The 27,171-nt window shown below is 56.7% G+C and overlaps 1 protein-coding gene across 2 annotated transcripts in view; it reads left to right on the top strand.

Moving 5' to 3' along the window:
* The window catches only part of AUH (AU RNA binding methylglutaconyl-CoA hydratase), a 454,909-nt gene that overhangs the window by 171,008 nt on the left and 256,730 nt on the right, over nt 1-27,171 (top strand). The window lies entirely within an intron of this gene.

Here is a 27,171-nt window from a genome sequence, read left to right as displayed (position 1 = left end):
AAACAGCAGGTTGGCACGGGGGGGCCCCAGAGCTCCTTGGACACAGTGGCCGTTGTCGTTGCCGGGGCTTAATTACGGTTCTGCTCCCCTCGAGTCTGCGTGGATGTCACAGATGCAGTTCACACTACACGGGCTCTTTATTCGTGTAATAATGAGAGCATATTTATTTGCCTTGAGTATTTCACAAGTGTCCTCTTTGGAGAATACCGGCAAGATTAAGTAAGAGTTTCTCGCTAACACTGTTGCTCAAGAACATCAAACATGATGGGCTGAGAGTGGATGGATGACGCGTACGTCTTTGGCTCTTGGCGTCTTTGATTTTTTTTTTTTTTTTTTTTGCTTCCCTTTTCTTACGTATAAAATAATCTTATTGTGGGGCCATGGCTATTGTTTCTAACACAAATGCCAGGAACCACTTAGCAAAATATTTTATTTCAACTTTAATGGGTAGTTTTGGTAACGATCAAGAGTGACGCGTTCAAGTCAGCCACAACACGGAGCCACAAACCAAGGACTTCAAAGAGAGTTCTTTTTAGAACTCTGAAGGAACTGCAATTTCTATTTCTACTTCTCCACATTATCCAACTTAATTATTGGCAATAAGTGGCTGTTGGCAGGAAGCACACATCACGTGGCTCCAGTTCTGCTTTGGAAAAGGTCAGCGAGAGGCAGAAACGCTGGGCTCCGATCCCCGGACACGTGCTCCAGAGCCCATTATGCAATGTTGCCCTCACTGATTAATGGCCGCTTGCACAAGAAGTTTCTCATTACCCCAGATGCAAGCATCCTGGGAATGATTAACTTTGTGACATAACTCTCCACACACAACTACGAAAGATTCACACAGAGCTTCAAAACAATGTGCTTCAGAAATAACCCAATGTGTTTCGGCTTCTTAATGTGTGCATGATTAACAACTGCTTCACAGCCACTGAGTGAAACGGAGAAACCTAGTGGGGAGGTTTTTGTTCTGTTTTGTCTTGTTGGTTTGTTTGGAGGAGTAGGAGTTTCCTGAGACTGGTTCACGTACGAGCCCTCCTATTTTAACCTTACCTTCACGTATTCTAATTTGCTGTGGAAAGCGCAGGTCTGTTTTACAGCGCTCCGTCCTGTGAACTAATATTGGCGATACAGTTGCTTTTATTAAACACTTTTTGGGCCAGAGAGACAGAACGCTCATACGCCCACGCACGATGGAGAGTTAGTGTGACGGTTGGTACTGATTTCCTGGGGCCAAAAGGATAAAGTTTAATTCTGCATCTTGTTAAGTATTTTCAAATCTTACCCAGTAGAGTGCAGTCTGAAATGCTTGGCGTAATGGGACTTTTGTTGTAAGTGGCAGGAAATCAACCAGAGTGGCTTAGGTGAAGGGGAGCTTTGTGACTCTCAGCATGGAAGCCAGGCGAGACAGGGGAGTGGCATCCTTGGATGCCGCCGGAGCCACGGTCTCGGGGCTGCAGGGACACACTCCGTTTCTTGTCACACATTGTCTGGCTTGTAGCTTCGTCCCCTGGAACTGGTCTCATAGACTGGCTTCCCTGATGGCAGCTCCCCGCTGCCTGGCTCGCCACCAGGGAGGAAGGGGAACTCTCTTCACTCAACACCGACTCAGAACCCCCCAGGAGAGGCCTCTGCTGGGTGAAGTAGACCACATGGCCTCCCTGTGGCTGTGGGAGTAGGCACTGTGATTGGAGGGTGACTTTTCCAACAGAAGGGAGGGCTGCCGTTCTGGCCGGAAAATTCATAGCAGCCATGATGGCCAACCTTGACCCAACCAGCCATCCTTACCCCCATGGGCCCCCCAGTCGTGCAAGGCATCCCTCCCTGCGTGTCCGCAAATGCAAATGTTTGCCCTGAGCCCAGCTCTAAGCGCATGCCCCCCAGGGCTCATCTACCGGCTCGGGGCCAGGCATCGCTCTGCACAACCAGGTAGACGGTGGCCTCCATGCTGCTCAGCCATCTCAGCACATTGTGCCAGGGAGGGAGGGAACCTTTTGGAAACGGGGATGAAGCACAATGAGCTCTCTGGTCCCCAAACCCCCCATGTCAGAGGAAGGGACGTGACAGGGCCAGTGGATGTCAGACGTGCACGGTTGACCTACTTTCCCGTAGCCAATCTTGGTACCCAGGCTCCCGCTGATCAGGTTTCCCCTGAAGGATCACTGGAGAGACCTTTGTGGGGATCTTTCCGCCTCACTGGTTCGCTTTTGTTGCTGCCCTTGTAGAGGGTCCTGGAACTTGTCGTGGGCTGAGGATCCCCTTACAGCCGCATCTGGCTGGCTAGTGCAGGGGTGGCAGTCCGTCGTCCGACATCCAAGGACACGATCCTTCTCAAATTCCTAGTTGTGACTCTGGACTGGGAGGGACTGAAGGGCTTCGCCGCTTAACAGCGTGCTTTGCCATTGGGCCCTCTTTAGACCTCGGCTTAGGGGCACCGGCCTTCGTGCAGCGGGACCTAGAGGGCTTGGGGAGGTTCCTGCTGTGCCCCAGCGTGCGGCCGTGTCCGCAAGGGCCTATGCTAGCCGAGGAGTACCGATGCGGCCCGCCTGGGGGGTTGGGGTCAGCCGGTGGAGGGGCCTGGTCAGGGTAAGACTCCAGGCCCGTGTTGCATCTTTTTATGTGGCAACTGACACAAACCCAGCCTGAAGTGAGCCAGACCGCCAGAGGGAATCCGCCGACCGGCCGGCACCAGGACCAACCAGACCCGCGGTCCCGTCTTCTGCCAGCTCTGCCTCTCAGGACGTGCTCCCTGGCAGTGCCCAGCTTGCGTCTTCCGGAGCCTTCCCACCACGGAGCGGGGCGGTCTTCTCTCCGCTCCGCCCGGCGGTACTTGGGGAAGGACTTGGGCCCCGTGGCCGGGGCTGAGGACTCCAGGCTTGGAGTGGAGAGACCGGGCGGGAGGCGTCCGTCACGTGCACAGATGGCCGCGTGGAGTGGCCCCGCGCAGGTCTCTGCGCCCGTGTCTCTAGGTTACTTGTGCACTCGCCCGCTCCCCTTTGGACCTGCACTCGGGCCGGAAGTCCCGGGAAACCACTCGGCGTTCGCGGGCCCCCTCGAATCTGCGTTGCCACCGACTGAGCCAACGCGCGGGCCGCAGGCTTTTCCCAAATTTGTAAGAGTTGTGTTGAGCGGTGCTGGTTCCCCTCGCCCCACCACCCAAGCCACGTTTGTGATTTATCCTTTTGTTTTCTCAGAGGGTAAGAAACGTCCGGTTCTTCTCACATAGGGCCACTCAGAGTACGTGGGTGTGCGCTAAGAGGCACCGTATTCTCTCGTCCGTGGAGCAAGCAGTTCTCCAGTTTCCTCCTGCCTGATGGGCAGGGGACACCAGGCGGCTTTTCCTAAATACCACATCTTGTTCCCTAAAGAACACTTGCAGAGAGGGTGACGCTTGGGCCTCTTTTTTCTGAACAGTATACACGACGCGATGCCTCTGTTGGAAGTGAGGTGAGATCACTTAGCCTCCAGCGCTGCCGGGTGGCCCCGTGAGCGGCAGAACGAGAAAGGGGCAGAGTCGGGAGGGGGGGCCACCACACACGCCTTCCCACGCCCTCGGGTCTGGCTGGCTCCGAAGCACACCTTATGATGGCCTGTCTCCATGGTGCTTTGCGTTGTTTTCTGCACAGCAGTTGCAGGCGGGGGTGCAGTTCAGGCTACCGCCCTGCCCCGATGGCCCTTCTCTGGCTCCGGCCGCAGGGTGGCCATTAGCTTCGTTGCTGAGGGTCCGGCCTTCGGAGTCCAGGCGCTTTGGGGAGGTCCCCGTCACCCCTCGCCTCCCACACTCCGGCCTCACCGAAGGCCAGTGGTGTGGGCGAATGCTGACCGTGGAGCTGTCCTGCAGCCCGGCCAGAGCCACAGGAAGCAGGTCCCCGGGCGGGCGATGCTGCCTGGTCCCTGCGGGGCGGGCAGCCCTGGGAAGGGCCGTGACCCAGGGCGGACCCGCTTCCTGGAACTGGGCCTGATAAGGGGCGGCGCGTTGTCTCCGGGTTTCAGGTGAACTCCCTGTGAGTTACCAACCCCTCCGTCCTAGCTTCGCTTAGGGGTTTTTTAGTACCGGTTTCCCCAAGAAGGACTCTGTGTGTTCGGGGACGGGAGAGAGAGAGAGAGAGAAAGAGAGAGAGAGAGTGAGTGAGAGAAAGAGCGCATGTGTGTATGTGTGAGCAGCATGATTTCCTTTTGGTAATTATTTTGGAAAACGTTCAGAGAGGCCCGAAATAGTGACCAGCAGCAGGGGGAGGGGTGGGGCTTGCTGTGCCCTGGGTGGGTCACACGGTCTCTACAGCGGACACTGCCCTCGGGCCGGGTACGTGGGCAATTCTGCAGAGACAGCCACGGCCAGCGCGTGCTGTCCACGGTCCCGTGGGCCCGTGACCCTCGGCCAGGTCCTTCCCGAGGCCGCGGGACTCCCTGGGACAGGCCTATTACCTCCTTGTAGTGCGTTAAATGCCTGTCACTGACCACCTAAATCTTCCTTGCAGAGTTCTTTGGACCCGTAGGAGAGGAGTGGTGTTCAGATCTAGGTTATTCGAGAGGGTGGAATGAGCTAAGTTTAGTGGAGGCTAAAAATAGAGCACGAGGGCGGGTCAGGCCCGTGGGCTTAGGGGCTGCCTGCCCAGCCCCTGGCCCTCCCCGGGCACCGCATGCGAATGCTGGTTCCAGAAGGTGCTCGTAGCCCATTACTCATATGTCAGGTCCCCTGTCATGATGTATGTCATGCACCAACTGCATTTCCATAGAAGAGAGTGAGTCACCAGCCGGTGGGGCCTCTCTGTGAGCTTCTGGAAGGAACAGGCTGCAGAGGGAGGGAGTGCTTGTCACAAACCGGAAGGCAGGGGAAGGGGCCTTTTATAGCATTCTGCGGTGGCTTTTTTTCCATAGGTTAATTTTTATCTTAACGACCAAGATAAGGTTGGATGGCCTTTTTATGAGAAATCTATTTAAATACGAGGGATTATTTGAGCTCCATTTTTAAAAGCCAAGGGCATTTTTTCATGGTGCTCGGTGTATAAATAAAACGTATTCATAGCTGTTTGAATTGAATTCATAGCTGTTTGAACTTAACAGCGCTCGCTGCCTGTGACGTCGTTGGAGTGCCCCCTCCACACGCCGTGGACACAAAATGCCCCTTTGTTCTCGTCCGTGGGGACAGCCGCGAGCGGCCAGGCGCGCCCACCCCGGACCCCGTGAGCTGGGGCTCGCCGCTCAGAACAGATGGCGATTCTCAAACCGAATGCTATTCCGATGTGCGCTCACTGAGGACAAAGATCTAAAAATAGACTTGAATGGGCATAACCTGCAAAAATAAGTTGTCAGCTTCTTTTTACTCCTGCTGGGTTGAAAACAAAGCTGTCAGCAATTTCTGCGAGTTGAGGAATCCGTGTGCTTTCTTATTTTAGAGAAAGCTTTTTCGGTACGACTGTAATTGAGTCTCCTTAAATCCCTCAGTGTCAACAAACTCCCATCTGCTGTTCTAGAGCCTCTAAGTGAGCAATGAGACACTCGCCGCCTGGGGGCGGTCAGGCCCAAGGGGGGGGGGGACTGTAGGACGGACTCATGGGGCCAGGTGCACAGGGCAGGGGTCCGTCCTGTGAAGACACTGGGCTCCCAGGCCGGGCTGGGGAGGGCCGGCTGGGGGGGGGCGCCGCCCGCACTCTCACACCTATTGTGATGCAGGCTGGGCTTTGGGGAGCCTCCTTCCCAAGGTACAGGGTGCCATCTGGCCGTCTGTGAAATGACCCCCATGCTAATGGCGGGTGGACCCTGGGCAGGTCGGGGGTGGCTGGACTCCTTGCCTGGGGACGCGGTCCCTCTTCCGGAAGTCCCCGGGCTCGGCCCTGAGATCCCTCTGAAGGCTCGCAGTTTGACCCAGACCTTTGGGCCCCACCAAGCGCAGTGTCCCTGCCAGGTTCTGGCCCTGAGTGGGACGGGCTCTGGCCGGCACAACACGCAGGGGGCCTCCCAGAGCCACCGCCTGTTTCTGAAACTTGCAGGCACCCCAAACTCAGGCTGCAGCTTCAGTTCTGCTCGGAAACGGTCACCACGGTTTCTGTCCTGCTTAACCTGCACACGCCCTCTGGGCATGATGGAAACAGCCCTGGGGCCCGCCTCATGTAGGCACACACACACACACACACACACACACACACACACACCCCACACACCACATACACAGTGTGCTGAGGAGAAGCCTGATTTCTCCTGGGGCGGGGTTGGTGACGTACCTGAGGATACCAAGGAATGAGGGACATGCCAAGGGGCTGGGGGGGGGGTGGTTGTGGGGAGCAGAGCTGGGCCAAGTCCGTGGCGGGCCCCGGCTGACCGCCAGGCGCAGACAGTGTTGGAGGCTCTGGGAATCTGCCCGGAGTCACAGGGCCTCGTTACCCGGTGAATTAACCTGATGTAACCTGTGCGCATCGAGGCGGGGTTGGGCTCACCACTCCGGCTTCTCCCAAAGGCTGAGCTGGGACGGAAGCCGCCTACCCACCCCACCCCCGCCTCCACCCCTGGGTGCACACTCGCCTGATACCGCCAGCCGGGGCTCCGGGCTCCTGGGGGAGCTGGGTGCTGTCCGTGCCCCCAGCTTCCAGCCCACCACACTGAGACCACAGGGAGCCTCTGCCTGGGTTTCTGACCCCGCATGACCGTGCTCACAGCCAAAGACACCTCAGACAATCAGGGCTTTGAAAATACTTCAAAATAATTGGAAAGGATGCCATGGACAGGCACAGGTCCCAAACGCACCATCCTTAAAGGAAACGGAGCTTTGAAAGGAGTAGAAAGAACACGGGACTTCAGAACCAAAGTGAGGTAGACTGCGGAAGCCCCGACGGCCTTTGAGCCCTTGGAACAATGACCGTCTCGGTGGCGGTGAGGTGATGAGGTGAGGACGGGCTCCCTTGATCCCCTGGTCCTGACGGCCCAGCCGCCCGGCTCAGCCAGCCGTGCCCGGGCGACGCCACCCCCGAGAGAAAGCGCCCGGCACCGAAGATGGAGGACTCCTTGGAAGAAACCACCCCGCCGAGCCCCCGGGAAGTCGTAACACGGCGTCACGACCGTGTTGGAGAGGGTCCCTGGCGCAGCGGGGGCGTTAGACGCCAAGTCCCGCGCGTGAGACAAGGCAGCTGCTGACCTCTGGCAAAGCAGCTCCAGTGGTGGGAATTGGTCCTGAGGAGCGGATCGAGCCCGTGGACCAGCCTGTCGGTCTCTGACACCAGCCCACGAGCGCCTTCGCGGGTGGCAAGTCGGGGTAAAGGCACGCGGCGCTCTCCAGCGGACGGCACCCCCCGGCAGCTGGAAGGGTGACGTAGATGCGAGCAGAGAACTGCAGGGAGAAGCGCTCCCCGTGCTCTCAGAAGAACAGGCCACGACTCGCTGGGTACGGCTCACCCCGGGTTCACGTGATATGCCTCTACTACACGCGCCTTTTCCAGTTTTCCTGCAATTGTGTTAGTGTTTCTACCGCGGCCGTAACAAACTTGGCCTGGGAAAGTCGAGGCCTCGGGCCGCACGCACGTGTAATCTGACGGCTCTGGGGGTCGGGAGGCCGACCTGCAGCCCCTTGTCCGTGGGGCTGTTTCCTTCCAGAGGCCGCAGGGGAGGGTCCCTTCGCTGCCTTTCCGGCTGCTGGCGGTGCCTGCGTCCCCGAGTCCCCGGGCACGCGTCCCCAGCCCCACCCGCAGACGCATAACCACACGCAGTCTGAGCTCTCTGCCCCCGGCTGGGACCTGCGGCCACACTGCATGCATTCGGGCTGCCTGGAATCATCTCTCGGTTTTCGGTCCGATGAGCAGTCTTGTCTTCCTCCTAGTTTCCTTCGCTTCATCTGCTACCCTATTCCCCCCCTCTGTCAGTAACCCAGCGATTTACAGGGTCTGGGGATGAGGACGCGACATCTCTGAGGGGCCGACGTTCTGCTCACAATGAGATGTGTGCACTTTAATTAGCCAAGAGGACCCGGACAACCAGAAAGCTCTGGGTGCTTCGTATTCACGTTCTCCGGCTTTACCGACTCCTCCCTGTCATTTCTGTGCCCCGTTGTCCGGTTCTTGGCTTTCGTTCTGAATGTGCAGTGATCCACTCTCAGCATCCTTCATTTCACACCACGTTTTCCATTTCTGGGATCTGGATTGCTGGGGAAGCGCAGAGGAGCCTGGGTGTGGTTCCGTTAGGGCCGTGTTACAAGCCGTCCCCCAAATTTGCTGCTCGAAACAACACCACCGTTTTTTCTTGCAGTTGTGCGGATCCACTTGGACTGTGCTCAGAGGGGCAGGTCTGCCCCACTCGGCATCAGCTGAGGCTGCTCCTGTCCCCAGGGAGCTCCTGTCTCCACGGGGCCTCTGATCAATCCCGTGTCCAGCCCGGCCCCCCGGCAGCGTGGGAGAAGGTAGATGCCCAGACCCTCCTAAGGACAGGGCACAAGACCCTCAGGGGGGCGCTTCCCCTGCAGTCTGTGGGCAGAACGACAGTCAGGCCTGTCCAGCGTCGGATGGGGAGGGAACAGGCACGAGGTATTCAATGGCACCACATCTGTGCACAGCACAGCACACGCAGGCACTCAGTATTCCTTACCGTGTCTATCGCCGGGACCCCCTTTGGGCCTCAGCTGGCACATGCGGAGACAGGGCACTCGGTGTGTGCAAGGCAGGACGGCCGGGTACCTGCGGTGCCCCTTGGTCACTGGAGACCTAGAAACAACTGCCTGCAGCCCACGCCCCACACTCTGGAGAAGACAGCCCCTGGCCCTAAGTTCTGCCAGTCCACGGACTCCCCCAAAGACGTTCAGTCTGTAGGGACCGCCATCTTGGTTCAGGCTGTGTGGACCACCCCTGCCCCGACACCCCGCAGGTGTGCACAGGTGACGTTGCTCAGGTGTGCACCTTGAGGCTGACGCACGGCTGCCCTGTCGCCGCCCAGCTGCAGGGGGTCCCACTCGTGCCACGTCCCTGGTCCGCTGGGACTTAGGATGCCGCCCAGAGAACACAGGGGCCCCAGAGTGGCCGGAAGGGTGGTTGACGTCATAGAACCGCGAGCCTGTGCACCTACTAGTTCTAAAAGGTTCTGAGGCACCGAGCCTCCGTTCTCTTTGCTCCGGCCCCCACACGTCCCTCATTTTCTGAGCAGAGCTGTTCGTCCTTCCGTTTACCGTCTGAAGATGTGCCACCTCCCACCCCCTCCCCCAGCACTGCCCTCTGTTTCTGTGGGCACATCTGGGGGTGCCCCAGGACACAGGCAGTACGTCTCCCGGGGTCTCAGGTGGCTGCTGGTGACGCCAGAGCTCTTCACCCCGGACCCCAGTGCTCCAGGAGGGCATCCCCGGGCCACCACCCCGGGACAGACCGTTCACGTCTGTTCAGACACAGGACTGACAGCGTGCGCTTCTCTGACTACATAAGGCGGAACTGGGGACGGGGACGGGGTGGCCAGGTGTTCCTGTTGAACTTCTGACACCGTTGACTGGCCGGGCGGCGGGCGAAGCAGAACAGCTGTCGACACGCCCGTGCTTACGTTTGTGGCGGTGACGCGATGGTGACACTTGAACACTGAGTGCGTCTCGTGAATTACGCAGCGTACACCCGCGTGCCGTTTTGGAAGCAGCGTTGCAAACAGAAGTTAAAACGCCCGAAAGAGCACGAAGCGGCGAGGAGGCAGCGGGGGAGAAGCCACGGGGCGTTCGTGGAAATTTGTCCCGCAGGTGGACAGCTGAAGTCACGAAACCAGACACGTCTCGCTTCTTCCTAATTAATGACGGGTTGTAAAGTCAGGGTGTGGGCGGTGTAGTCCTTCTGTCCTTCAAACCCGCTTTGACGGCTCTCGGCCACGAGGATGTCGTCAGGGTCTCCAGGTGCGTGGAAACTCGCGTGGAAACGAAGCCGGGTTGCATAACCCCGCGTCACTCCTGCTGCGTCTGCATCCGTCTCCCCGGGGGGAGGAGCGATCCCACAGCGCCGGCTCACCCCGGAGCGGGTGGTGACTTCTGAAAATAGTAATTCGAAACACAAAACACTTTTAAAAAGGCAGGAAAGGAAAACTCATCCATACTCCCCACTGAAAACGTGCAACCGTCTGCCTTGCCTTTCACGTTTTGGGGCACGGCTGCAGACCAGAATGAGTGTGGGCTGGATTTTGGAACCAGGTCTCCTGGGTTCGGATTTGCTTCCTTCCAGCCGTGGGACCTCAGGGAGGTGACTTGGCTACTCCCTGCCTCGGTTTCCTGGTCTGTGAAGTGGAGGCACAACTCAGCACTCTTCACAGCAGGATACCCGTACCGTTGTCGTGATTCTTCCCGACTGCTTCCCGTGCTCCCAGGAGCAGACACAGGCACGCTCACGTGTGAACAGATCCACACACGTGCACACTCGGGCGCGCACACTCCTGCACGGGGAACACGCTCCCACACGTGCCTGTGAACGCACACATACCTGTGCCCCAGAAACACTAGCGTCAGACTCTCCGGCCGGGCCTGTGGCCGCCTCTCTTGCACCTCAGAATGAGCGCGACCGTTTCCCCTGTCGCCTTCCTGTGGGGCTGCCCCGGCTCCTCGCTGCTCCCCTCCTGGTGGGCGATTCGGTGGTCCTGAGGTTTCCCTGCGGCGGGGCCTGCCCTGGGGTGAGGACGCAGTTTTAGTTTTCCCAGAGACTGCCAAATTGCCGGCCCTGATTCCTGCCGCTCTGCCTTCCCCCTGACGGCGGGGGCCCGATTTCTGCACCTCCCAAGAGGAGGGGACCCGGCCGCTACCCTCCGCCAGCCCCATCCTCGAGAAATGCGCTGTCCTGATTTTCATTTGCATTGCTGCAGTTCTTAGGAGAGTGACGGCCCCTCCTTTGTCTTGTGCCACACGCAGGCATCGCTGTGAACAATGTCAATATATTCTTTGGCCTTGATGGTTTGTTTTACGGCCGATCCCCGGTTTTACAAACAACAACAACAACAACAACATGTGCAGATGATCTAATAATTTGCCAAATGAGCACGTTTGGGTAAAGAGGAACTCCACGTCTGGACGCTCGGTATTGTTGCCGACAGGCCTCTGCGTGTGGTGCACGCTCTACAAACGACCCGGCGTTGAGTCAGTCATTCGTCCACGACCTGGTTACTGGACACCCATCACGTGAGGGCCAGCGTGTCTCAGCTTTGTGCTTACATCAGAAAACAAATCTGTAAACAGCCTGCGTGTGGGATTTAGGATCCATCCTGAATCACGTGGGAGCTGAGATCAGGGCCGTGTGGCGGAAGGTGGCCGCTCTAGGCGACAGCCCAGATGGCCCCTGGGGGTGGGGCCGCCGAGCGCCCTCACGTGCCCCTTGCCGGGGGCCGTGACGGAGGACACGCTCGGCTGGCAGGCAGACCCGGCTGAGGGCCTGGCCTCCCGATCCCGTAGGAGCTACACGGCAGCATGGTCGGGTGGCACCTGAGTTCTCCTCCAGGCAGGTGGGAGAATGAAGCCCAAAGGGGCTGCCCGGCCCCTGAGGCACGCCCACCCTTCCTGCCTTGTTCTGAGGGAGTCTCCAAGGCCGCCGGTCACAGGCCTGTTTGAATTTGCACGCACCCACCCTTTGGCTTGCGGAGTCCGATGGAATGGAGGGGCAAGCTGGGCCGCGGTGGGGGGCCCGGGCCTCCTGTGCCCGCCTCCTGAACCAGTTAGCTAGTTAGCGAGATACCCACAGCTGGCCCTGTGCTCCCAGCTCCCAGTTGAAAGGACTTTGGTGGCTCGTCCTTGGCCAAGGCGCTTACCTCTGATCCAAGCAGCTGTGGTCAAGAGGGTGGCCCTTAACACTGGGCCTGCCGGTCGCTGGTGGGGCCGTGGAGCTGTGGGCGCATGATGTGACCAGGGAAGGGACACGGTCCCCCATGTCCTCAGGGCGTCCCCCTGCACATAGAGCCAAGGCACAGTTGTCCACAACGCCCAGCACAGCAGTGGCCGCTGGTCCGTGATGAGCATTGGAGCCGCTAACCCCTGTGCGTGTGGAGGCCCAGACCTTCTGTCACAGAGCCCGAGCCGTGGGGCTCCACACGTGCTCCGCACAGCTGCCAGGGCCCCTGGGGGAGATGTCGAGCTTGTAGGGCCAGGCAGGCCTCTGAGGGTGGTGATGGGTGGCCTGTTCGTTTCCCGGGCCGCTGTGACAGTCACCACTGACTTGATGGTTTATATCTTTTTTTTTTTTAACGTTTATTTATTTTTGAGAGAGAGCCAGAGGGACAGAGTATGGGTGGGAGAGAGGCAGAGAGAGAGGGAGGCACAGAATCCGAAGCAGGCTCTACGCTCGGAGCGGTCAGCATGGAGCTCGAGGCGGGGCTCAAACCCACAAACCGTAAGATCACGACCTAAGTAGGAGAGAAGTCAGACACTTAACCGACTGAGCCACCCAGGCGCCCCCTGACTTGATGGTTTAAAGCAGGGCACGTTCGCTTCTTGCTGGTCTAGCAGCCAGAATTCAGTCCCACTGGGCTGAAGTCAAGGGGTCTGCAGGGTCTGCTCCTTCTGGAGGCTCTGGGGCAGGATCTGTGTTTCCTTTCCCGGCGCCCAGAGGCTGCCTGCCTTCCCTGGCCCTAGCCTCCCTCCTGGTCTCATACGCACAGGCCCCAGGCTCCGCGCCCGGAATCCACGATCACGGCACCTTCTCGTTGTCTTCCGTCCATCTCCCCGCTGTGGGGACGCCCACCTGGACAACCCTTAGCCCATCACGTCGGCAAGGTGACGTTCACAGGTTCCGGGGTGAGGACGTGGACGTCTTTGGGGGCCGGCTGCAGGAGGGGAGCCCCTGGGAGGACGCTGCTGATCCTCTGGGCAGGGGTGCCGGGAGGGGGTTCCGGGCAGAGAGAGCAGAACGTGCCACCCAGGGCCCACCCCTGGCCGGCAGGTCGAGCTACGGACCCACCGCTGGCCCAGCCCTGATCTGCACTCGTCACTTCCGGAGCGCGGTTCACTCCGCAGACAGCGTGCGTCCTCGCGGGAAGTGATGCACCAGCCAGCGTGGCCGGAGTGGGCGCAGAGCAAGCTGTAGTCGGAGGGGCGGCGGGCACTGTAGGCGCCCAGGAGGAGCACAGAACTGGTGACCGAGAACTCAGGGTGACAGTATGAATGGGGGAGAGGCCCCGAGTGGGACCAACATCGGGAGGTTAAGAGTCACCAGCCTGACCCTGGATCCGCTGGGACCTGGTCCGTGTTGAGTCCTCCGCAAGCTGTGGGGGTCGGCCTGCCCGTCTGTCTTCTCTCGTGGCCCTTCTTCCCCGCTCATGTTGTGACCACCTGTAGTTAGTGATCTGATCCTCTGTTTGTCTCTCTCTGCCCCTACACCCCCCCCCCCAAAAACACTTAAAAATGATCTCCCTTCGAAGCTCCTTGAGGACCGTGGCTGGATGAACTCTCGTCTCTGTCCACCTGCACGTTCCCCACCCCCTCAGCCCCACCTGCTTCGTGGCGATGGGCAGCTTCCGGGGATCAGGGTGAGGGACATGATTGCCCCTGATGCCAGGGGATGCCCAGCACAGTGAATTTCCGGTGGTACTGGGGAGGCCTGAGACACCGCAGCCCAGAGACCACGAGTGACCACTCGTCCTACCCCCCACCCACGCCCCCCACAGCTTGTGTTATCTTTACATAAATAATGTTGATTTCAGTGGCTCTACGGCCCTGATCCTATTGCTGTCCGACAACCATAAGCCTTGGGCTGCCCGGTGACTTCCCCTTTGTGACAAACGAGCTTTCCCTGCGGACTGACCTGCCATCTGTCTCCACCCCCACACACCCTGGGGAGCAGCAGGGGCTCACCTGCCTCTCCTGAAATGCCACCGCGGCGTGTCCTGTCCGAGAGCCACCCTGAGATCCCAGGCAGGTCCGGGAGGCCTACCGGGTGAGGAAGGGTCAAAGGGCAAATCCCAACTGTTAGGCGGGGAACGATGCAGTTGTGGGTCCCCATGGACACAGGCCAGTGTCACTGGGCCTCGTGTCCTGTTCTGTCCGCTTTGTACCCTAAAGAGCCCGGTTCTCCCTTCCTTTGGGGGTGTTTAGCCCAGGGCTGATAGGAGTAGGGGGCGCTGAGGGGCCACCCAGGGCCTTGGCCAAGGAGCCGTGCAGGTGCATCCGGAGTCTTTTCTGGCCAGGACCCTGTGGCTGCCCAGGCCTCGGCTGGCCCGGCTGAACCCAGGACCGTACCTCGGCATCCTTTCGTATCAGCCAGACCTTCTCCGGGCCTGAGTTTGGTTCCTTCTTTCCCCAAATCCGCCCAGCTTGGAGATTTCCCTGCCAAACCACAGAAACTAGACATGGCTTGTTTCCTGGCAAACACACCTGCGGGCAGGCCTGCCGAGCCCCAAGATGCGTTTATCTGGAAATCACGTATCACAGCGAAGTTCACAGGGTTTGACCGTCCTTGAAAACGAGAGGGAAAGAGGGGCCGTGTGTGGCAGGGCAGTCTATGCAGGCCGCAGTCTGTTAGCCTTGTAAAATAAAACCCCTGGGACGTGGAAAATCGAGCCGATCGCCAGGGGCTGTGTGACCCCAGGACACGGGGCTCGCACATGCTCACTGCGGGGATTGCACAAGAAGAAAGAGCTGCGTCATTTCCAGTTGGTGTGTGTGAGTAACCACATTTAAGTGGAGCGTGGGTCTGACTTGGAAAAACAAACGAGTTTCAGGCTCTCTTGTGAGATTTGACGTGAGCCGGGCCTCCGCGCCCCGGCCTCCCGCCGAGGACCCTGCACAGTTGCCCGCGCGGCAACTGCCCGGGCACGGTTGGTGAGGGGCTGCTGACCCCGTGCACACAGCGCCCAGCCCGCCCAGCCGTGTACTGCCTCTTTGTCGTGGTGCCGGTGACGATGTGACGGCAGCCAGCTGCTCAGGTGCGCCCCAGGCGCCCTGACCGGGTCCGCAGCCCCTCTGTACACCCCAGAACCCGGGGGGAAGGCGGAGGGGTGGACGAGCAGGACTTCGAGGGGCAGCTCGGCCTGCATTCAAGCCCGTTCTAAACACCAGTGTGTCGTTAGACGCTTCATCGTCACATTACCTGTGGTCCGCCCCCCCCACGGCCAGAGGACCCCACATTCCGGAACAGTGCCATCACACCCAGTCCGTGTGGAAGGGCCCGTTCTCTGCTTGGATGAGTACTTCTGTAAAACACAACAAGCCTGAATGATGAAAAAGCACGCCCGCATCGTGATGGCACAGCAGTGTCAGAGCGCTTCAACAGTCCTCAGCCCTCCTCTCTGCGTCCCGTGGTCCCGTCACGGAGTGGGCCTCGGGCCCGGGGCCACGCGGTGGTGACGCCGGCCGCCCCCCGTGCCGCGTCTCCGAGCCTGTCGCTGCCTCAACCGCAAACGAACCGTCAGGTTCTCCTGAACCGCCGGCGCCCTCAGACTGCCAGCCACCAGGTCCTTTGTCAGAACGGGGTCCCGAATTTCCAATCAGAAACCTGGTCCCCATTGGTTTTCCGCTGCTGCTGTGTCCCTGTCTCTGGGGAGTGACTCCCGAAGGGGTGATTCCGGGGAGGCTTGTTGCCGCACCCTCGCGGGGGTCCCGTGGGCCCCCGGGGATGTGCACACGGTGGGAGCCGCCCGTGGCCACGAGCCTTGTGTTCCGGGTGACCTGCTGGTTCTGAATAACTAGGTAAGAAAGTTCTCAGGTTTTACCGTCGCGGGTCTTGTGAGCGGAAAGGTCACTTAGCTGTGCAGTGGAAACCACACTGAGAACATCTGTCAAAATAGGAGTTGCGGTGCTTTCTTCAAAGAACCCACTGACACACATGTAAGAAATTCTGCACCACATGCCAATTAAAGGGAGCACGAGCCCATTTCGCTCTTGGACTTTTCCATGTCGTTCTTCTCTAGTTCCCCTCCCAACACAGTTTTTCTGGAGTCCTCGTTACCATATTTGGATTTCTGCTAAGCCAGGAATATGATTTTCTGCTTTTCTTTCCTCAGAGTTATTTCTTTTTCTTTTTCTTTTTCTTTTGTTTTTTAAGTTTTTTTATTTTGACAGAGGCAGAGAGAAAGTTCAAGTTGGGGAGGGGTAGAGAGAGGGAGAGAGAGAGCGAGAATCCCAAGCAGGCTCTGCACGTGTCAGTGCAGATCTCGATGTGGGGCTTGAACTCACAAACCATGGGATTGTGACCTGAGCCACAGTCAGACGCTTAACCAACTGAGCCACTCAGGTGCCCCATTTTTTTCTTTTAAAAAAATTCTTTGGGGGGCGCCTGGGTGGCTCAGTCGGTTAAGCGTCCGACTTCAGCTCAGGTCACGATCTCACGGTCCGTGAGTTCGAGCCCCGCGTCGGGCTCTGGGCTGATGGCTCAGAGCCTGGAGCCTGCTTCTGATTCTGTGTCTCCCTCTCTCTCTGCCCCTCCCCCGTTCATGCTCTGTCTCTCTCTGTCTCAAAAATAAATAAACGTTAAAAAAAAAATTAAAAAAAAAATTCTTTGGGGCGCCTGGATGACTCCATCAGTTAAGTGTCCAACTCTTGATTTCAGCTCAGGTCATGATCTCACGGTTCCTGGGATCGAGTCCCACACCAGGGTCTGTGCAGTCAGTGCAGAGCCTGCTAGGATTCTCTGTTCCCCTCTCTCTCTGCCCCTCCTCAGCTCTCTCTCACTCTCTCTCTCAAAAATAAAGAAAAAACACATGAAAATATTTTTTAAACATAAAAACAAAAAGACTCTTCATTACCAAACATGGCCAACTCTCAAAAGACATCGTGGAACGAAGTTTAATATCATGACGTCAGGAGTTGAAGTTCGTTCTCATTGGCTCAAGTTAGTCATTTGTGTTGTAATGGGGCTGGGCAACTCTGAGACTCTCCGGAGCACTACCGTGTTGACTTTAGTGCTTTAAAAACAATCCTTCATTTTTGGTAATGTTGTGTTATGTTTTGGTGTTGATGTTACGCTTGCCTCAGAAACACAGTGGGATGTGTTCCCTCTTCCTCTGTTTCTCTGTTGCATACGTTTGGTGTTATCACTTCTTTGAACATTTGATGGGGTTCATCTATGAAACTAAGGGGGCCTGGGGTTTCCTTGCTGGGAGGGTTTATGACAACAGGCTCCGTATCTTTAATGAATACAGGGCTCTTCCCATTTTCTCTTTGAGCTTGTCCAAACTTTGGTAAGTTACATTTTTCATGGAAATTGCCCAGTTCATGAAGTGAGCAAGCTGTTTGGGAGAAAGTCATTCACAAAATTGGCTTCTTATCCTTTTAATATCTATCCTATCCTGGTTATCCAAGTGATAACCAGTCTTTTATGCTTGATATCAGTGGTTTATGTTCTGTTATAATATTTTCTTGATTGGTCTGAGTATGAGCTTACCTACTTTGTTGCTTTGAAAACACTAGGATTTTGCTTTGGAACATCTTGCTAATGTCTGTTTTCTGTTTTGTTGATTTCTGCTCTTTATTATTTCTTTCCTTCCACTTATTTTGTGTTTACTTTGTTTACTTTCTTTTTTAGGCTCTTGAGGTGGACGCTTCAATCATTGATCTCAGACTCTCCCTCTTTTCTAACGCAGGCATTGAAACCTGTAGAACTCCCTTTCGCCACGGCCTTCGCGGCACCCCATTTTGATATGATGGATTTTCACTACCACTTGGGCTTGAGATATTTTCTAAGTTATTTGCAACTTCCTTTTTTGAAACGTGTGTTATTTAGAAGTGTATCCTTTAGTTTTCAAATATTGGAGGTTTTCCTGGATACCATTTAGCTACTGATTCCTAATTTAATTCAGGCGAGATCAGAGAATCTGCTTCATGTGCTTACAGACCTTCTGCGTTTTTTGAGACTTGTGCCATGTGTATGTAGGTTTTTATGTGTACCTGAAAAGAATACGAAATGATGTAGAAATAGCAATTAGGTTGAAGTAAATGGCACTGCCCAGTTCTACGTGGCTACACTTTTTCGAACTGATCGACACACGGCTGAGAGAGGAACTTTAACAATCTCTTACTGTGATTGTGCAATTGTTTTTTTTTTCTAGAAAATTAAGCAAAATAAAAAAAGAAAGGGACTTCTTTCATCTGATAAAGGGCATCTGTGAAAAACCTAGAGTTAACACAATACTATACCTACCGTTGAAATAGTGAGTACTTTCTCTCTAAGATCAGGAACCAGATAAGGAAGCATGCTCTCTTATCACTGTAGTCATCTCCCTAAGAACCATGGCTGTAAAACAAAAAAAAAGGATGTAAAAGACATAGTTGGTAGGGGAGAAGTAAAACTGTCTCAATTTAAACATGATTTAAGCATGATTACACCGAAGAGCTCAAAGCATCTACCAGTAGAAAGCCACTAAGTGCAAGTTGCAGGATACAAGGCTAATATACAAAATTAAACTGCACGTGCATATGCTAGTAGCAAACAATTGAATAATGACATTTTTAAAAAATTCCATTTGCAACAGCAAATGAAATAGTTAAAAACACATTGAACAGAAGATGTGCAACTCCTGTTCACAGAAAACGACAGAGCACTGTTGAGAGAGACATTTGAAAAGACCGGAATACATGGAGAGATGTGCCAAGTTCCTGGATTGAGAGACCCCATTGCCCAAAGGCGCACGTTCTCCTCAAATCGATCTATAGATTCAGTGCAATCCCACTAAAAGTTCCAGCAGGGTTTTGTGTAGAAATTGAGAAGCTAATTCTAAAATGCACTTGACAGTATAATTGACCCTTGAACAACGTGGGTTGGAACTGCATGGGCCCACTGAGATGCAGATTTTTTTTTTCCAATATAGTCTAGTCCTGTAAATGTATTTTCTCTTCCTTATGTTTTCCTTAATAGCATTTTCTTTTTCTTTTTTAAAATTTTTAACGTTTATTTATTATTGAGAGACAGAGAGACAGAGCATGAGCAGGGGAGGGGCAGAGAGAGGGGGAGACACAGACTCCGAAGCAGGCTCCAGGCTCTGAGCTGTCAGCACACAGCCTGATGTGGGGCTCGAACTCACAAACTATGAGATCATAACCTGAGCCAAAGTCAGACGCTCAACCGACTGAGCCACCCAGGTGCCCCCTTAATAGCATTTTCTTTTCTCAAGCTTACTTTATGGTAAGAACACAGTATATAATACGTATGACATACAAAATATTGTGTTAATCAACTATGTTATGGTAAGACTTCTTGCCAACAGTTGGTTATTAGCAGTTAAGTTTTGGGGGAGTCAAAAGTTCTTTGTGGATTTCTGTACAGGGGGCTGTCACCCCTAACCTCTGCATTGTTCGAAGGTCGGCTGTACAAAGGACCTAGAATGGTCCAAACAATTTTTAAAAAGCTGGAGGACAGACACCCCTTGAGTTCCAGACTTCCTACAAAGCTACAGGAATCAAGTAGTGTGGACGTACGGATCAGATGGACGTAACAGAGAACCACGCTCAGGCGGTCAGTTGATTTTTAACAAAGATACCCATTCAATTCTGTAGGGAAATGAATGTTTTTTAAACAATCCGTATAGGGGGGAAAAAACACAACCCTTCCCTTGCTCTGTACACGAATTTATAGACATGAAAGTCCTAGAAGAAAATCTTTGCAACTTGCTTGTTTTTCCCTAAGGCAGCATCTCTGGCTTGTGGTGCAGAAATCTAAGAGGGTCCCATGACCTGGCTCCCCCGGTGTTACTCCCAGGGCTACGTCACTTTGCACAGCAAAGGGATTTGCATCAGTTGACCTGAAAATAGGGAGATTATGTGGGTGGGCCTAAACTCATGGCAATCTTTTAAGAGCAGAGTGTTTTCGCTGGCTGGTCACGGAAGGGGACATTAGAGATGTGAGGTGAGGGAGGTGTCTGTTTCTGGCTTTGGGACAAGGACCCGAGAGTGGCTTCTGGTTGCTGAGAGCAGTGCCCCCCCCCCCAACCTCTGACAGCCAGCAAGAAAGTGGGGAGTCCTGTTCACAGCTGCAAGGCAGTGGGGAGCCTGGAAATGATTCTTCCCCGTGCCTCCCGACAGCAGCCTTGAGCTGACAAGAGCCTTGACTTCACCCCGTGGTGAGCTGGCCAGCCCGCTGGGACTTGTGGCCTGGAGGGCCACGGGTTAGTAAGCAGGTATCATCCGATACCGCTAAGTTTGTGACTGTCATGAGCTATAGAACACTGGCACACAGCGCTGATCCTACCATGACGGCAGTAAAGCATGTAATTTGTTCCTATTTCATTGCTGTTTCCTGGAACAATGAATATAATTGTATTTGTTTTTTTCCCCCCTTTCATGCTGGGGAAAAGCCTTCTGCATTCGGGTAAATGCTGGCTCATCTTCTTGGAGACGTCCTCTAAATCCTGGCTGCTCCAGGTATGGCTCCTGGGCCAGCGGCAGCACTGATGCACCTGGGAGCTTGTTGGGGACGTGGACCCATCTGGGGCCCCCTGATGCGGAAGCTCCCTTTTAGGTAGACCCCGAGGCACTGAAGTTCCCGAAGCGGCACCCCACCTTTGCCCAGAAGTGTGGCTTTTACCGGGTGTAAACCCAGCGTGTCATGGGTGTGGCCAGGTTGGCCATCTAGACCTTCATCCCCCCGCCCCTGCCCCACGGTGGCGCTGCTTCTGCCGCAGGGTCTGGGTCTCTGGGCTCAGACACGGGAGCTTCCATTCCAGTGAGCTCTCCTCTTGGCCTGCAGACGTCCTCCGGGACTCGTGCCCCAGATGGGACACTGGGCGGCTCCTGTGCCTTTAGGTGCCCAGTCTTCCGCACCGGAGTGGGGTCTGTGTGCCCCAGCCACCGTCTCAGAGAGCTCGGCTAAGGAGCGCTCGGAAGAGACTGGCACACGAACGCGTCGCCGGCTGCTGGTGTAGACACCCGTGGTCTCCGTGAGTCAGAGACGTCAGAGCTGGTGTGACCACCCCGGGGCCATCGAGGGCGCTTCTGCCATCCTCCTAGAGGCCCTGGGTGATGGCTGGGTGCTCCTTTTCATCCACAATGCAGTCTCAGCCGAGCCACATTCCAGAGCGTCTCAGGCAGAAGCTCATGTCCGCCAACGTCTTCACCATCCGCCCTCTGTCCTCCCAGGGTCTGTGCATCCGCAGGAAAACGCGACCCCCTCTCCCCGCGGGCCCTCCTCCGCTCACGCTGTTTTCTCTTTCGCAACATCCCACCCACCCCCATCTCACCCCCTGAGATACTAGGTCTTCCAGGAAGCCTTCCTAGAATTTCCCATCAGGACTCCCTGGGAAGTGTCCCTGAGACTTACGTCCTCAGTACTTTGGTCATCTGTTGCAGCACGAAATGGCCCCGGGGTCATCGGCTTAAAACAACCATTTAGTTTTGTCCCCAAACCCACAGGTCGGGAATTTGGGAAGGGCCGCGGCGTCTCCCCAGCACGGTTCTCCTCCACCAGGCACAGGTGGAACGAGTCAAATACACGTTGGCATAAGTAGGGGAGAGGCAGGTTTGGGGATGGAGTAGCGCCTTCTACGTGCCGTGTGTGTGTTGTGTGTGCAACACGGCTCGAGATACACACAGAGCCACCCACCGGTCAGTCCCAGTGTGGGGCCAGCCGTCCACCGGAGCTCTTGACGTAAAGAATCCTGAGCCCCAACCGCGGAACTGTATGCGGTGGAAGCCGGTCATGACAAGACCTGGATGCCAGGGTCCGGTTGGCCAGTGGGGGGCACAGCACACAGATGTGAGGAGGAACAGGCTTGCTGGCCCGCCCAGGGAGAAGCTCCTCCAAACTCCTCGGGCTCCGGCTCCAGCCCCGGACGACACCCCTCATCACAAAGGCACGGGAGCTCTCCGCAGGAGGGGTCACCGTGAGCTCGTTTCAGGAAAAGAGCTTTCTCGGCAACATACAGGCTAAAGAAGTTTCTGCAATCCTCAGCTCAGAATTTTATTTACAGCAAAATGTTGATTTGCCCACAAACATCCTGCTTTGCTAAATATACCACCCGGCTCCTACAACAGGGCTGTGGTTTTAGAGCGTGGGTCCTGCCCTCCCTTCTCGGCCCTGGCACGTCGAGCCTGGTACCCTCTTCTGTGGTCACGGTGCACCAAGGGAGGCGGGTGGGCTCCCTTCCTGCGCGGGCTGCAGGACAGGCCTTGGTCCGATGGGTCTGTGACGGAGGGCCTGGCCACGGGCGGAGGACTGGTGGCAAGTCTGGTGCCCGCTGCGGGGCGCGGCCCGATTGTTGAGCGTCCTCCTCCTTTTTTAGGGTCACTCAGGGTATGATCGCACTGCCGGGTCTCTGTGGCCAAAGGAAGGACTTGGGGCTCATCCAGCCACGAGGGAAAATCCTGACCTCCCGTGACAGGCTCTAGAAACAGAGGCCGGGACCGCGGGGTGGGGGAGGGGGCTGTGGGGGGAGCCTGAGCTCCAGGAAGTGGCCAGGGAGGCCCCTGGTAGGGAGAGACGCGGGGCCCAGCAGCACAGCATGATGGGCAAACAAGAAGGGCAAAGATCAAAGGCGCCCGGTTGTTTCTGCTCGCGCAGCAGGAAGGCGGGAGGGCAGGAGGTTCTGGAGAAACGAGGCACGGCTCCCGGGGCTGCCGGGGAGCTTGGGCGGGGCTGAACTGCAGGCACCCTGTGGGAGAAGGGATTCGGGGGTGGGGGGAGCACAGCAGCAGAGCGGAGCAGTGAGGGCACCTCCAGCATGTGTCCCCATCTGGACACATGCAGCACAGGAGGTGTTGCAGCAGTGGCGGGCTTCCTGCCCCGAATGGGTGTGGCATCCGCCGGACTTGGAACGTCTCCCTTGGCTGTTAAATTCCCAGGGATCGTAGGCACCGGAGGCGGGTGGGAGGCCTGTGCCTGTCCCCTACCGCTCTCCTGCCCCCTGACCACCCGAGACCCACAGTCCAGCAGCAAATAGGGAAGGAGGAGACAGACCCAAGGGGCTGAACGCTAATGAAGGCACACAATGAGGGCGGTGACAGGCTGCCTGGCAGACTGGGGGAGGTTGGGGGGTACGGGAGTCTGGGCTCGGGTCCAGTGCCAGCTACCTGCAGGGACAGCTGGGAAGAGGGTCGGGCAGAGGCAGCCCAGCCACTCCGTCGCCCAGCTGGGTGACATCACAAAAGGACACTGCTCTTGTCCGTGGCGTGGTCTGCCAGGAGGAGAGGTTTTATTGCTCTGCGCAGAGATCAAGAGACGTTTGACAGGAAGAAGCTGAGTTCACCTGAAGGGGCACAGCGCCGGTGTGGACATTGGCGCCCCAGGGAGCGACACTCACGGGGGTGAATGAGCCACCAGCTCTCTGATCTGAGTGAGGCTCAGAGGAGTGCAGGGGCCTTGTGCGTAATAAGCACAGAGGAGCCTCCACGGCTCGCCCCACGCAGCGGGTCCCCAGATGATGGGGGTCCTGCCGTGCTGAAGGTCTTGGGAGGTTCTCGAGTGTGGAGGGTCTGGCCAGGTGCCCTTGGGTTGCGTTCCCGTTTCTGCTTCCTGCTCTGGGCTCTCCGTGCTGTTCCCATGGCCAACACCTCCTGTGGGCAACTCAGGCTGCGAGAGCTGCTTTGCTGGAGGCACAGAGCACAGGAGGGGCCGGGGGTCTGTGTCTCCGCTCCCTCCCTCACCCGTGTCCTTGGCTGGCAAGGCTCGTGGAGGTGCGGAGTCTGCCTGGGTCCCCCGAGGGTCGGGCTGAAAGCTCCCCACCGCCGCGCTGGGGACTGGCCCCAAATTGTCCCCTGTTCTCGATTCTTCTCCATCCCGCCACGGTCTTTCCTGGAGTTCTTCTTTGTCGATCCTTCCGTGGACCTTCATCTCAGGACCTGCTTCTCTCTGCTTGCCTGCTGAGCTGGGACCGTCCACTCCCGCCTCGGGACGGGAACGTGCACCATCAGCCCTCCGGTTCAGAGAGCCACCCCACCGACTTCCCTGGTCTGCAGTTTGCAGACAGAATGCAGGACTCCCAGCCTCCGTAATCGTGTGAGCCATTCATGCACACCACGTTTTACACGTGAAGGGCCTGCCACACAGATGGTCGCAACCCTTGTGTTCTGCCATTCTCTACCCACACGCCCTCCCCCCCTTTGTATGATGCAAAGGGCTTTGTGTAAAACCAGCGGATGAGAGCATTCGAGAATGTTAGTTGATGGGGATCACACGGTGATGGCATCGATGAACTTGGGGCTGGATGCTCCCGAAGCTCTGAGCTTAAACATTCACATCACGTTAGGGTAGGTGTGCAATTTGTCGACTCTTCTGCAGAAAATTGTGCAAAGCTACATAATTGCCCGGTATGCCCAGGTAGGAGGGAGGGCTCTCCAGGCCCTGGCAACAAAACATCGTCCCTGGACCGGCAGCATCATGGGAGCTTATCAGAAATTCAGAGTCTCAGGCCTCACGCTGGCCTCCGCCATCCATCACCCCAGTCACTGGGACTGATTAGTGCACCTGGATGAAATAGTAATATCTTGAGTATCAAAATACTTAGATAAAATATCCTATTAATATGAATGTCCCTTGTTTCTTTTAACTTTTAAAAACCATTACCGTCAGGAAATTTTTAAGTGCACTTAAAAAAAAAAAGGACAGCATTGTGCTCAGACTTGCTTGGTCAGAATCTTCGTTTTAGCAAGCTCCCTGGGTGACCCGAGGCCATCAGAGTTTGAGAAGCACTGCCTAAGCCAAGAACTGGCAAACTACAGCCTGGGGGCCAAACGTGGCCCACCGCTGTTTTTTTGTGAATAAAGTTTTATTGGGACACAGCCACAAGCATTCGTTACACATGGTCTTTGGCTCTTTCCATGCTTCGGTGGTGCAGTTGAATGTCGTGATGGAGAACTTGAGCCTCGTCTGACGTCCCTCCTCCCTTCCCTCATGCCAGGAGGAGCCCTTTGTCCCCCTGGGTCCTTGGGTGGCCGTGATGGGCCAGCCCTGAGCCTGGGGGCTGCTTGCAGACCTGGCCCGGCCTGATGCTGGGCCTTGCTGGCCATGTAGGGGGTGGCGCCCACACATAACCAGGGTCATTCAAGGCCTGTCTGGCTGTGGCCCTCCAGGTCAGGACAGACCCTCACTCTGTTCTCACCCAGTTTTCTTTTTTTTTTTTCCTTAAAAAAATTTGTTTTAACATTTGTTCAATTTTGAGAGAGAGAGCAAATGGGGGAGGGGCAGAGAGAGAGAGAGAGACACACACACAGAATCGGAAGCAGGCTCCAGGCTCCGAGCTGTCGGCACAGAGCCTGGCTCGGGGCTCAACGAAAGATCATGACCTGAGTGGAAGTTGGATACCTGACCGACTGAGCTACCCAGGTGCCCCTCTCCCAGCTCCCATTCCGACCGCTCTATCACCCACTGTCAGGGAGGTCAGGGGCCCTGCTGGTGTCCAGGCTTCTGTCCTGCCCTGGGTCCTGCTGGGCACCCCTTCCCCCAGGATCCCGAGGCAGGAAGGGCAGGGTGGCCACACCTAGTCAGTGCCTGGGATGGGGGCAGGCAGAGAGCCAAGGCTTGTTGGTAGGAACACAGCACTGCAAGGCGTCAGCCAAGCACTTTCTGTGACAGCCACCGCGGGGCAGAATGGTCCTCCAGAACCCAAAATGAGTCCCCGAGGGAACCCCAGGCGTCCACAGCACCCACGGTGGCCACCCGCGGCTCAGGAGGGAAGCCCTGGGTCAGGGTCACTGGGGCAGTCACACTCCGGCCCCCCTGCCTCCCGGGGTCTCTTCGGCTGGAGCCCCTGCAGCCAGGAAGCAGGGGCAAGCGGGGCTAAGATATTGTGAGACAAACAGCGTTAGAACAGAGCTGAGCCCTGGGTGTGAGACAAGGTCTACATGCATTTTGAGGTACTATGATTTTAGGTGGTTAATTGTTCTTTTTTGCAGGAACTGATTCTTTCCCCTCCAGCATATACTAGTAGGTGAAATAATAGAGGTTCTACAAGAGTAAAATCCAGCGTTAACTGTCCTGTGTACCCAGCTCCCTCCCGCCCTCTCCTGCCCTCCTGCCTCAGTTTCCCCCAAGGGAGCTCAGTGCAGGCCCGCTCGAGGCCTGATCCAATGTTTACAGACGTGCGACAGGGCGACAGTTGCCAGGGCGCCTCCTTGTCCAGGCAGGTGGGGGGACAGAGGGTTCACCTGTGGTGGGTCAATGCTTACACAGCCGCCCCCTGTCCATCTTCCATCCGCTGGGCCCAGGAGGCTGTATGGGAAGGGTGAAGGGGGCACCCTGTGAGCTGGGAGGCAGCAAGGGACAGCCGTGGTGGGCAGGTGGCCGGGCAGCGGGAGAGGACGGGACACAGACCCAAGAGAATGGTGGGAGCTGCAGCATCTGTGTGGTTGAGTCAGTCCGAAGGCCTCTTGGTTGCCTGGGCAACAACAGCCCTGGGCTCCAGAAAAGGGACTGTGATGGCTTCCAGTAATGGTGTGGGGACTGTGATGGCTTCCAGTAATGGTGTGGGGACTGTGATGGCTTCCAGTAATGGTGGGGACACCGCGATGGCTTCCAGGGACAGTGGGGGGACCGCAGTGCCTTCCAGGGACGGTGTGGCCGCCACCATGCTGACCAAACACTGATAGTTTACAATGGTATAGGATGGAAACTTCTAGCATAAGGCACACCTTGGTGAGCAGAGGAATGCAGACAGGCATTGCTTTGTGGGTGGGTGTGCAGTGAAAGGGGGCACTTTCTTTTTCCCTGAAAGAACTCACTCATTCCCGAAAACCAGAAGCATAGGTGCTTGTGGACTCCTGGTGATGCATCTCCGTAGGAGGAGACGACAGCGTGATGAGAAGCAGAACTTTCTTCGGTGGGGACCAAGGGGCCCGGAGACTGCGCCACCCCACAGGGACGCTGGTCAAGCCTTGCTCGGGGGACAGTGTCCCAGGAGCCCCCCTCTGGCCCGGGAGTGCCTTGTTCACGGGCCTGTCCTGGTGGCTGGGGTCCCCCCCGACTTCCTCATGCTACCCCGGCCTCTCCAAACCCAGTCGCTGTCACACTTGGCAATTTCTGAAGCCACCTTCTGTCACACGTTTGCGCCTCCAGCCAGAAAGAGCTTTCTGGGTGTCAGGGGGGTGTGATGGAATTGGGCCCTCCCAGAAGTCCGGGATAATCTCTACTGAAGTCTGTAACCTTAGGGGCGCCCGGGTGGCTCAGTGGGTTGAGCGTCCGACTTCGGCTCAGGTCATGATCTCACGGGTCACGGGTTCGAGCCCCGCATTGGGCTCTGTGCTGACGGCTCGGAGCCTGGAGCCTGCTTCCGATTCTGTGTCTCCCTCTCTCTCGCCCCCCCCCCCCCCCCCCCCCCCCCCCCCCCCCCCCCCCCCCC

This window comes from Panthera uncia, chromosome D4 (genome assembly GCF_023721935.1).
Source record: "Panthera uncia isolate 11264 chromosome D4, Puncia_PCG_1.0, whole genome shotgun sequence".
Classification (NCBI taxonomy): domain Eukaryota; kingdom Metazoa; phylum Chordata; class Mammalia; order Carnivora; family Felidae; genus Panthera; species Panthera uncia.
This window is presented reverse-complemented; position numbering and strand designations above follow the sequence as displayed.